Source organism: Rutidosis leptorrhynchoides, chromosome 3, assembly GCF_046630445.1.
Source record: "Rutidosis leptorrhynchoides isolate AG116_Rl617_1_P2 chromosome 3, CSIRO_AGI_Rlap_v1, whole genome shotgun sequence".
NCBI lineage: Eukaryota > Viridiplantae > Streptophyta > Magnoliopsida > Asterales > Asteraceae > Rutidosis > Rutidosis leptorrhynchoides.
In genome coordinates this window covers 16747521-16759741 of record NC_092335.1, presented here as the reverse complement: position 1 = coordinate 16759741, position 12221 = coordinate 16747521, and positions in this window count along the sequence as shown.

Sequence of the window (12221 nt, the reverse complement as noted above, 5' to 3'; positions counted from 1 at the left end):
AACAGCAACTACAACAATCATCCCAACAACAATAATAACCGCAACAACAACAACAATCAGAAGCAGCTATGCCAAAGGTGTGAAAAGTATCACTCGGGGTTCTGCACCAAATTTTGCAACAAGTGTAAAAGAAATGGTCATAGCGCGGCGAAGTGTGAGGTCTACGGACCAGGGGTTAATAGAACGAAAGGAACAAATGGTGTCGGAACGAGTAATGGCGGAGCAAGTAGTGTTGGAGCAAGTTATGCCAATGTAGTTTGTTATAAATGTGGAAAACCAGGCCACATTATTAGAAATTGCCCAAACCAGGAGAACACGAATGGACAAGGCCGCGGAAGAGTTTTCAATATTAATACGGCAGAGGCACAGGAAGACCCGGAGCTTGTTACGGGTACGTTTCTTATTGACAATAAATCTGCTTACGTTTTATTTGATTCGGGTGCGGATAGAAGCTATATGAGTAGAGATTTTTGTGCTAAATTAAGTTGTCCATTGACGCCTTTGGATAGTAAATTTTTACTCGAATTAGCAAATGGTAAATTAATTTCAGCAGATAATATATGTCGGAATCGAGAAATTAAACTGGTTAGCGAAACATTTAAGATTGATTTGATACCAGTAGAGTTAGGGAGTTTTGATGTGATAATTGGTATGGACTGGTTGAAAGAAGTGAAAGCAGAGATCGTTTGTTACAAAAATGCAATTCGCATTATACGAGAAAAAGGAAAACCATTAATGGTGTACGGAGAAAAGGGCAACACGAAGCTACATCTTATTAGTAATTTGAAGGCACAAAACCTAATAAGAAAAGGTTGCTATGCTGTTCTAGCACACGTCGAGAAAGTACAAACTGAAGAAAAGAGCATCAATGATGTTCCCATTGCAAAAGAATTTCCCGATGTATTTCCGAAAGAATTACCGGGATTACCCCCACATCGATCCGTTGAATTTCAAATAGATCTTGTACCAGGAGCTGCACCAATAGCTCGTGCTCCTTACAGACTCTCACCCAGCGAGATGAAAGAACTGCAAAGCCAATTACAAGAACTTTTAGAGCGTGGTTTCATTCGACCAAGCACATCACCGTGGGGAGCTCCTGTTTTGTTTGTCAAGAAGAAAGATGGTACATTCAGGTTGTGTATCGACTACCGAGAGTTGAACAAACTTACCATCAAGAACCGCTACCCACTACCGAGAATCGACGACTTATTTGATCAACTACAAGGCTCGTCTGTTTATTCAAAGATTGACTTACGTTCCGGGTATCATCAAATGCGGGTGAAAGAAGATGATATTCCAAAGACTGCTTTCAGAACACGTTACGGTCATTACGAGTTTATGGTCATGCCGTTTGGTTTAACTAATGCACCAGCTGTGTTCATGGACCTTATGAACCGAGTGTGTGGACCATACCTTGACAAGTTTGTCATTGTTTTCATTGATGACATACTTATTTACTCAAAGAATGACCAAGAACACGGTGAACATTTGAGAAAGGTGTTAGAAGTATTGAGGAAGGAAGAATTGTACGCTAAGTTTTCAAAGTGTGCATTTTGGTTGGAAGAAGTTCAATTCCTCGGTCACATAGTGAACAAAGAAGGTATTAAGGTGGATCCGGCAAAGATAGAAACTGTTGAAAAGTGGGAAACCTCGAAAACTCTGAAAGACATACGCCAGTTTTTAGGACTAGCCGGTTACTACAGAAGGTTCATCCAAGACTTTTCCAGAATAGCAAAACCCTTGACTGCATTAACGCATAAAGGGAAGAAATTTGAATGGAATGATGAACAAGAGAAAGCGTTTCAGTTATTGAAGAAAAAACTGACTACGGCACCTATATTGTCATTGCCTGAAGGGAATGATGATTTTGTGATTTATTGTGACGCATCAAAGCAAGGTCTCGGTTGTGTATTAATGCAACGAACGAAGGTGATTGCTTATGCGTCTAGACAATTGAAGATTCACGAACAAAATTATACGACGCATGATTTGGAATTAGGCGCGGTTGTTTTTGCATTAAAGACTTGGAGGCACTACTTATATGGGGTCAAAAGTATTATATATACCGACCACAAAAGTCTTCAACACATATTTAATCAGAAACAACTGAATATGAGGCAGCGTAGGTGGATTGAATTATTGAATGATTACGACTTTGAGATTCGTTACCACCCGGGGAAGGCAAATGTGGTAGCCGATGCCTTGAGCAGAAAGGACAGAGAACCCATTCGAGTAAAATCTATGAATATAATGATTCATAATAACCTTACTACTCAAATAAAGGAGGCTCAACAAGGAGTTTTAAAAGAGAGAAATTTAAAGGATGAAATACCCAAAGGATCGGAGAAGCATCTTAATATTCGGGAAGACGGAACCCGGTATAGGGCTGAAAGGATTTGGGTACTAAAATTTGGAGATATGAGAGAAATGGTACTTAGAGAAGCTCATAAAACCAGATACTCAATACATCCTGGAACGGGGAAGATGTACAAGGATCTCAAGAAACATTTTTGGTGGCCGGGTATGAAAGCCGATGTTGCTAAATACGTAGGAGAATGTTTGACGTGTTCTAAGGTCAAAGCTGAGCATCAGAAACCATCAGGTCTACTTCAAAAACCCGAAATCCCGGAATGGAAATGGGAAAACATTACCATGGATTTCATCACTAAATTGCCAAGGACTGCAAGTGGTTTTAATACTATTTGGGTAATAGTTGATCGTCTCACCAAATCAGCACACTTCCTGCCAATAAGAGAAGATGACAAGATGGAGAAGTTAGCACGACTGTATTTGAAGGAAGTCGTCTCCATACATGGAATACCAATCTCTATTATCTCTGATAGGGATGGCAGATTTATTTCAAGATTCTGGCAGACATTACAGCAAGCATTAGGAACTCGTCTAGACATGAGTACTGCCTATCATCCACAAACTGATGGGCAGAGCAAAAGGACGATACAAACGCTTGAAGACATGCTACGAGCATGTGTTATTGATTTCGGAAACAGTTGGGATCGACATCTACCGTTAGCAGAATTTTCCTACAACAACAGCTACCATTCAAGCATTGAGATGGCGCCGTTTGAAGCACTTTATGGTAGAAAGTGCAGGTCTCCAATTTTTTGGAGTGAAGTGGGGAATAGACAGATTACGGGTCCAGAGATTATACAAGAAACTACCGAGAAGATCATCCAAATTCAACAACGGTTGAAAACCGCCCAAAGTCGACAAAAGAGCTACGCTGAAATTAAAAGAAAAGATATAGAATTTGAAATTGGAGAGATGGTCATGCTTAAAGTTTCACCTTGGAAAGGCGTTGTTCGATTTGGTAAACGAGGGAAATTAAATCCAAGGTATATTGGACCATTCAAGATTATTGATCGTGTCGGACCAGTAGCTTACCGACTTGATTTACCTCAACAACTCGCGGCTGTACATAACACTTTCCACGTCTCCAATTTGAAGAAATGTTTTGCTAAAGAAGATCTCACTATTCCGTTAGATGAAATCCAAATCAACGAAAAACTTCAATTCATCGAAGAACCCGTCGAAATAATGGATCGTGAGGTTAAAAGACTTAAGCAAAACAAGATACCAATTGTTAAGGTTCGATGGAATGCTCGTAGAGGACCCGAGTTCACCTGGGAGTGTGAAGATCAGATGAAGAAGAAATACCCGCTTCTATTTCCAGAAGATTCGTCAACACCTTCAACAGCTTAAAATTTCGGGACGAAATTTATTTAACGGGTAGGTACTGTAGTGACCCGAAATTTTCCATGTTTATATATATTAATTGAGATTGATATTTACATGATTAAATGTTTCCAACATGTTAAGCAATCAAACTTGTTAAGACTTGATTAATTGAAATATGTTTCATATAGACAATTGACCACCCAAGTTGACCGGTGATTCACGAACGTTAAAACTTGTAAAAACTATACGATGACATATATATGGTTATATATATAGTTAACATGTTTTTTATTATAAGTATGTATCTCATTAGGTATTTTAACAATGAGTTATATACATAAAAATGAGACTATTAATTTAAGAAACTCGAAAACGATATATATAACGATTATCGTTATAACAACGTCTTACTAGGTACATATGAATCATATTAAGATATTGATACACTTGGTTAATTATGTTAAATGATAAGTAAATATATTATTAAGTGTATTAACAATGAAATACATATGTAAAAATAAGACTACTAACTTAATGATTTCGAAACGAGACATATATGTAACGATTATCGTTGTAACGACATTTAACTGTATATACATCATACTAAGATATATTATATATCATAATATCATGATAATATAATAATTTAACATCTCATTTTTTATAATAAACAATGGGTTAACAACATTCAACAAGATCGTTAACCTAAAGGTTTCAAAACAACATTTACATGTAACGACTAACGATGACTTAACGACTCAGTTAAAATGTATATACATGTAGTGTTTTAATATGTATTCATACACTTTTGAAAGACTTCAAGACACTTATCAAAATACTTCTACTTAACAAAAATGCTTACAATTACATCCTCGTTCAGTTTCATCAACAATTCTACTCGTATGCACCCGTATTCGTACTCGTACAATACACAACTTTTAGATGTATGTACTATTGGTATATACACTCCAATGATCAGCTCTTAGCAGCCCATGTGAGTCACCTAACACATGTGGGAACCATAATTTGGCAACTAGCATGAAATATCTCATAAAATTACAAAAATATGAGTAATCATTCATGACTTATTTACATGAAAACAAAATTACATATCCTTTATATCTAATCCATACACCAACGACCAAAAACACCTACAAACACTTTCATTCTTCAATTTTCTTCATCTAATTGATCTCTCTCAAGTTCTATCTTCAAGTTCTAAGTGTTCTTCATATATTTTACAAGTTCTAGTTACATAAAATCAAGAATACTTTCAAGTTTGCTAGCTCACTTCCAATCTTGTAAGGTGATCATCCAACCTCAAGAAATCTTTGTTTCTTACAGTAGGTTATCATTCTAATACAAGGTAATAATCATATTCAAACTTTGGTTCAATTTCTATAACTATAACAATCTTATTTCAAGTGATGATCTTACTTGAACTTGTTTTCGTGTCATGATTCTGCTTCAAGAACTTCAAGCCATCCAAGGATCCGTTGAAGCTAGATCCATTTTTCTCTTTTCCAGTAGGTTTATCCAAGAAACTTAAGGTAGTAATGATGTTCATAACATCATTCGATTCATACATATAAAGCTATCTTATTCGGAGGTTTAAACTTGTAATCACTAGAACATAGTTTAGTTAATTCTAAACTTGTTCGCAAACAAAAGTTAATCCTTCTAACTTGACTTTTAAAATCAACTAAACACATGTTTTATATATATATGATATGCTAACTTAATGATTTAAAACCTGGAAACACGAAAAACACCGTAAAACCGGATTTACGCCGTCGTAGTAACACCGCGGGCTGTTTTGGGTTAGTTAATTAAAAACTATGATAAACTTTGATTTAAAAGTTGTTATTCTGAGAAAATGATTTTTATTATGAACATGAAACTATATCCAAAAATTATGGTTAAACTCAAAGTGGAAGTATGTTTTCTAAAATGGTCATCTAGACGTCGTTCTTTCGACTGAAATGACTACCTTTACAAAAACGACTTGTAACTTATTTTTCTGACTATAAACCTATACTTTTTCTGTTTAGATTCATAAAATAGAGTTCAATATGAAACCATAGCAATTTGATTCACTCAAAACGGATTTAAAATGAAGAAGTTATGGGTAAAACAAGATTGGATAATTTTTCTCATTTTAGCTACGTGAAAATTGATAACAAATCTATTCCAACCATAACTTAATCAACTTGTATTGTATATTATGTAATCTTGAGATACCATAGACACGTATACAATGTTTCGACCTATCATGTCGACACATCTATATATATTTCGGAACAACCATAGACACTCTATATGTGAATGTTGGAGTTAGCTATACAGGGTTGAGGTTGATTCCAAAATATATATAGTTTGAGTTGTGATCAATACTGAGATACGTATACATTGATTCGTGGATTGATTCAAGATAATATTTATCGATTTATTTCTGTACATCTAACTGTGGACAACTAGTTGTAGGTTACTAACGAGGACAGCTGACTTAATAAATTTAAAACATCAAAATATATTAAAAGTGTTGTAAATATATTTTGAACATACTTTGATATATATGTATATATTGTTATAGGTTCGTGAATCAACAGTGGCCAAGTCTTACTTCCCGACGAAGTAAAAATATGTGAAAGTGAGTTATAGTCCCACTTTTAAAATCTAATATTTTTGGGATGAGAATACATGCAGGTTTTATAAATGATTTACAAAATAGACACAAGCACGTGAAACTACATTCTATGGTTGAATTATCGAAATCGAATATGCCCCTTTTTATTAAGTCTGGTAATCTAAGAATTAGGGAACAGACACCCTAATTGACGTGAATCCTAAAGATAGATCTATTGGGTCTAACAAACCCCATCCAAAGTACCGGATGCTTTAGTACTTCGAAATTTATATCATATCCGAAGGGTGTCCCGGAATGATGGGGATATTCTTATATATGCATCTTGTTAATGTCGGTTACCAGGTGTTCACCATATGAATGATTTTTATCTCTATGTATGGGATGTGTATTGAAATATGAAATCTTGTGGTCTATTGTTACGATTTGATATATATAGGTTAAACCTATAACTCACCAACATTTTTGTTGACGTTTAAAGCATGTTTATTCTCAGGTGAATACTAAGAGCTTCCGCTGTTGCATACTAAAATAAGGACAAGATTTGGAGTCCATGTTTGTATGATATTGTGTAAAAACTGCATTCAAGAAACCGATTTCGATGTAACATATTTGTATTGTAAACCATTATGTAATGGTCGTGTGTAAACAGGATATTTTAGATTATCATTATTTGATAATCTACATAAAGCTTTTTAAACCTTTATTTATGAAATAAAGGTTATGGTTTGTTTTAAAATGAATGCAGTCTTTGAAAAACGTCTCATATAGAGGTCAAAACCTCGCAACGAAATCAATTAATATGGAACGTTTTTAATCAATAAGAACGGGACATTTCAGTGATTACACTTCTCTGAGTGATTTAGGATGATTTACAACTGAGGTTTGCACCTCTATTTATAGTAAAAATTCTATGGCGGTGGAATGGTGTGAACGGAGAAGGTTGGCGGCCGTCATCGTCATCAACTTTGCTACCTCCATATGAGTTGTCAAGGTTGCCTACTTTGAATATCTAGAAGGTGGGCTTCTAGATTGTAGGCTGGAAATCTTCAATTCTCCCCCTCCAGCCGAATCCACAAACATTCCAGTTATGTCTCTGCATAACTCCAACTTCTCTCGAGTCACCACCTTTGTTAACATATCCGCAGGATTCTCCTTTGTATGGATCTTCACTAGTCTCAACAGTTGTCGATCAATTACCTTGTACTCCTTTGGCTTGATTCCAAATTCTTGAAGATAACGCTTTAACCACAACATTTCTTTTCCAGCTTCTGCGGCAGCAATATACTCTGCTTCAGTTGTGGATAATGCAACACACCTCTGTAGTCTTGACTGCCATGAAACAGCTCCCCCTGCAAAAGTGTAAATGAATCCTGAAGTAGATTTCCTACTATCAGGATCTCCAGCCATATCCGCATCTGTATAGCCTTCCAAGATTGGATCAGCTCCCCCGTAACAAATACATAGATTCTTTGTACCTTTAAGATATCTGAGAATCCATTTTACCGCCTCCCAATGCTCTTTCCCGGGGTTCGAGAGAAAACGACTCACCGTTCCCACTGCATGAGCAATATCGGGCCTTGTACACACCATCGCATACATCAAACTTCCAACTACTGAAGAATATGGTACTGAAGACATCTCCCCGATCTCTTCCTTGGATGAGGGACAAGAACTCTTGCTTAACTTGAAATGGTTAGCTAATGGAATGCTAACAGGTTTGGCATTGTTCATATTGAAACGTGAAAGCACTCGTTCAATATACTTCTCCTGAGATAGCCATAACCTTTTATTCTTCCTATCTCGGGTTATCTGCATTCTCAAAATCTGTTGAGCCTGTCCTAAGTCTTTCATGTCAAAAGACTTAGAGAGTTCCTTCTTCAGCTGGTTGATCTTCGTTACGTCTTTCCCTACGATCAAAATATCGTCTACATAAAGTAGAAGAGCAACGAAATCTCCTTCAGAAAACTTCTGAATGTAGACACACTCATCTGCTGCAGTTTTCTTGTACCCGTGACTCACCATGCACGAGTCAAACTTCTTGTACCACTGCCTAGGTGCCTGCTTCAAACCGTACAAACTTTTCTTCAGCCTGCATACGAGGTTATCTCCTGAAACCTCAAAACCTTCTGGCTGCTCCATGTAAATTTCTTCATGTAAATCTCCATGAAGAAAAGCTGTCTTTACATCCATCTGTTCAAGCTCCAAGTTCATACTTGCGACCAATCCAAGTATGACTCTAATTGAAGTCATCTTGACTACTGGTGAAAATATCTCGTCAAAATCAATCCCTTTCTTCTGTTGGAATCCTTTGACTACAAGTCGTGCTTTGTATTTCACCACTTTTCCACTACCATCCTTTTTCAGCTTGAACACCCATTTATTTTTCAGTGCCTTCTTCCCGCGTGGAAGTTCTACAATCTCATAAGTTTGATTTTTCTGCAGAGAATCCATCTCATCCTGCATTGCGAGCAACCATTTTTCTTTATCCTTATGAGTTACTGCTTCATGAAAACTCTCCGGTTCTCCATCTTCAGTAAGTAGAAGGTACTCGGATTCTGGATATCTACTCGATGGAATCCGACCTCGTTCAGATCTACGAACTTCTAGAACATTCTGAGGAGATCCACCATCATCTTGACCTTGTGATGGTTCTGGAACGTCTGGCAGATGGGGTTGTGGCTCCCCCTGCTTGGCACCGTCATTTTCCTCATTATCTTCTACTTCTGGAATTTCTTCCTGCACTGAAAATTCATTTCTCATGAATGATTCCATTGTTGCCTCTGGCACCTGAGCAGCAACATTTGTCTTCTGAGATATTGTGGGCTTTTCAATATCTTCTATTGTCTGGCTTTCATGGAACACTACGTCCCTACTTCTGATCACCTTTTTCTCCTTTGGATCCCATAATCTGTATCCAAATTCTTCATCTCCATAGCCTATGAATATGCATGGAGTGGTCCTTGCATCCAACTTCTGCCTGAGCTCCTTGGATACATGTGCGTACGCCAAACATCCAAATACTCTTAAGTGAGAGTATGATGGATCCTTTCCAGACCAAAGTTTCTCCGGAACTTCAAAATTCAGTGGTACTGATGGAGATCGTGAGACAGGAAAGAAGTTAAAGTGTCTTCGATCCGACAACGGCGGTGAATACTCTTCCAGCCAGTTCGATGCCTATTGCAGATCAAATGGCATCCGACATGAGAAGACGGTCCCACGTACCCCTTAACATAATGGTATAGCAGAAAGAATGAACCGAACAATCATGGAACATGTTCGGAGCATGCTCAGTATGGCTAAGCTGCCAAAGCCATTCTGGTCCTTCGTCCGTAAGAAATATACCCACACCTTTCGAGAAGTATCATCGATAAACGTCAGAAAGTATCGATTGCCGCCAATTGATTCAACCTCCAAGGGACCGCAAACATCAGAGTGTACCAGACTGAGTAACTCTGATTTTTTCGTTGAAGAGGAATTAAACGAGACTCTATGCTGCTTACCAAACAGACAATGATTGCAAGGATCTAGTGCAGCATCCTTGTCTACATTGATAAGCTCCTTCTTTATTAGGGTAGACAACCCTTTCTCACTCATGTGACCGAGTCTCTGGTGCCATAAATTTTGTGAAGCCTCCTTTTCTGCAACATTAAGGCTGTCTGTGCAGATCTTCACATGAGTTTTGTATAGTGTGCCACAAATGTGTCCTCGAGCGACTATCATAGCGCCTCTTGACAATTTCCATGTGCCTTTACTGAAATAACTATCATAGCCCTGTTTATTGAGAGCTACCCCAGAAAGTAGATTCAGCCGAAGATCTGACACATGGCGGACATCCTTCAGAGTGATTGTGCTCCCAGAACTTGTCTTTATCTTGACAACACCAATTCTGACAATCTCAGCGGAACTGGAATTTCCCATCTTCACAGCTCCAAAGTCTCCAGCTTTGTATGTTGTGAAGTATTCCTTGTATGGAGTCACGTGGTAGGAAGCTGCAGTATCTACCACCCATTCTGTGTCTTCTCGTGAGACGTGAAGGCATGTCTCATCATGGGTTGAACAATAAGCTACATCACCAGGGATAGTCACTAATGTTTCTCCACCCTTATTCTTCGGCTGTGAACTGCTTTAACTTTGTTCCTCTTTTAATCTATAGCAGTTCTTCTTCATATGTCCCTCTAATCCACAATGATGGCATTTATATGTTGGTTTTCTGCCATAAGCTGACCTGCCCCTGCTCTTGCTTCTGCCTCTCCATTTATTTTTGCTACTCATTCGCTGTCTCCCCCGATTCTCTGTGACAAAGGCATGGGTCTGATCTGTGCCCATATCCTTTCTCCTTGCCTCTTCACTGAATAGGGCATCCTTGACCATTGACATGGTAAGTTTGCCATTCGGGGCTGAGTTGCTGAGTGTTACTACCAGCGTTTCCCAACTATCGGGAAGGGAACTACGTAGCAGTAGCGCCTGAACTTCATCGCCAAGCGGCATCTCTACAGACGATAACTGGTTGACCAAGTTCTGGAACTCACTGGTATGCTCGGCAACTGAAGTTCCACTTTTGAGCTTTATGTTGACTAAACGCCTCATCAGCAGGGCTTTATTCCGAGCAGTCTTGGCCTGGTACATGTCCTCCAACTTTTTCCAGAGGACATATGCGTCTGTCTCTTGTGCAACATGGTGGAAGACACTATGATCAATCCATTGACGGATCTGACCAATAGTTTTTCGGTTTGATCTCTTCCACTCTTTCTCTTTGGCAGAATCAGGGTTTATACCCTTCAATTCAATAGGATCGAACAAATCTTTACAGCTGAGGAGATCTTCCATCCGAGGTTTCCACAGCGTGTAGTTTGTGGCTGTGAGCATAATCATAGCTCCGGAAGATGATGTTGACTCTTCTGTGGACATTATCACCTTACAAATAATTTTTCAACACAAACGGGGTTAAATTGTAGAAAACAGAGATCACCGTTGTGTCCGGAACGGTTGAAAATGGTGGAATAGACACTTCGCGGCTTAAATTCCACTTACGGGGCAAAATTATAATTTGTTATAAACTTCAGGGACCAAAAATAAAATTATGAAAATTTCAGGGACTAAATTGTAAAATTTCAGAATTGCTACAGTACCGATACAGTAACGCTACAGTACTGCTACAGTGACTTGATACAGTGCCGCCGGCTGCTACAGTGAATTGCTACAGTGATCGTCTTCTCCGACGAAAATTCCGGCACCGGTCGTCTTCTCCGGCGAGATTCCGGCGAGTTGACCAAACTTTGACCGCGTTTTATGGGCTCGTTATAACTCCGTTTAAGTCACCGTTTTTTGCGTTGGACTCGGTTCGACGAGACGAATCCAATGGTACACTCAAAATTGGATTTTGAGAAAACTTCAGAAAACCCAAAACTCGACCAACGTCTCTAACCAAGCTCTTGATACCACTTGTTAGGAAGAGGGGATCGCCTGGACGTTGGGAGATATAAATTTGAGAGAAAAACAACTCTATTACTCACAAGAATAGATTTACAGAGTATTACAAAACTCTTACAAAAAAACTCTCAAACTCACACACACTCTCTAGGTTGTGATTACACTTCTCTGAGTGATTTAGGATGATTTACAACTGAGGTTTGCACCTCTATTTATAGTAAAAATTCTATGGCGGTGGAATGGTGTGAACGGAGAAGGTTGGCGGCCGTCATCGTCATCAACTTTGCTACCTCCATATGAGTTGTCAATGTTGCCTACTTTGAATATCTAGAAGGTGGGCTTCTAGATTGTAGGCCGGAAATCTTCACAAAATTAACTAATTATAAAATCTTTATTTGTGTCTTTTTTATACTCCGTAACAATTTTCACTGTGCAATGTACATAGGCG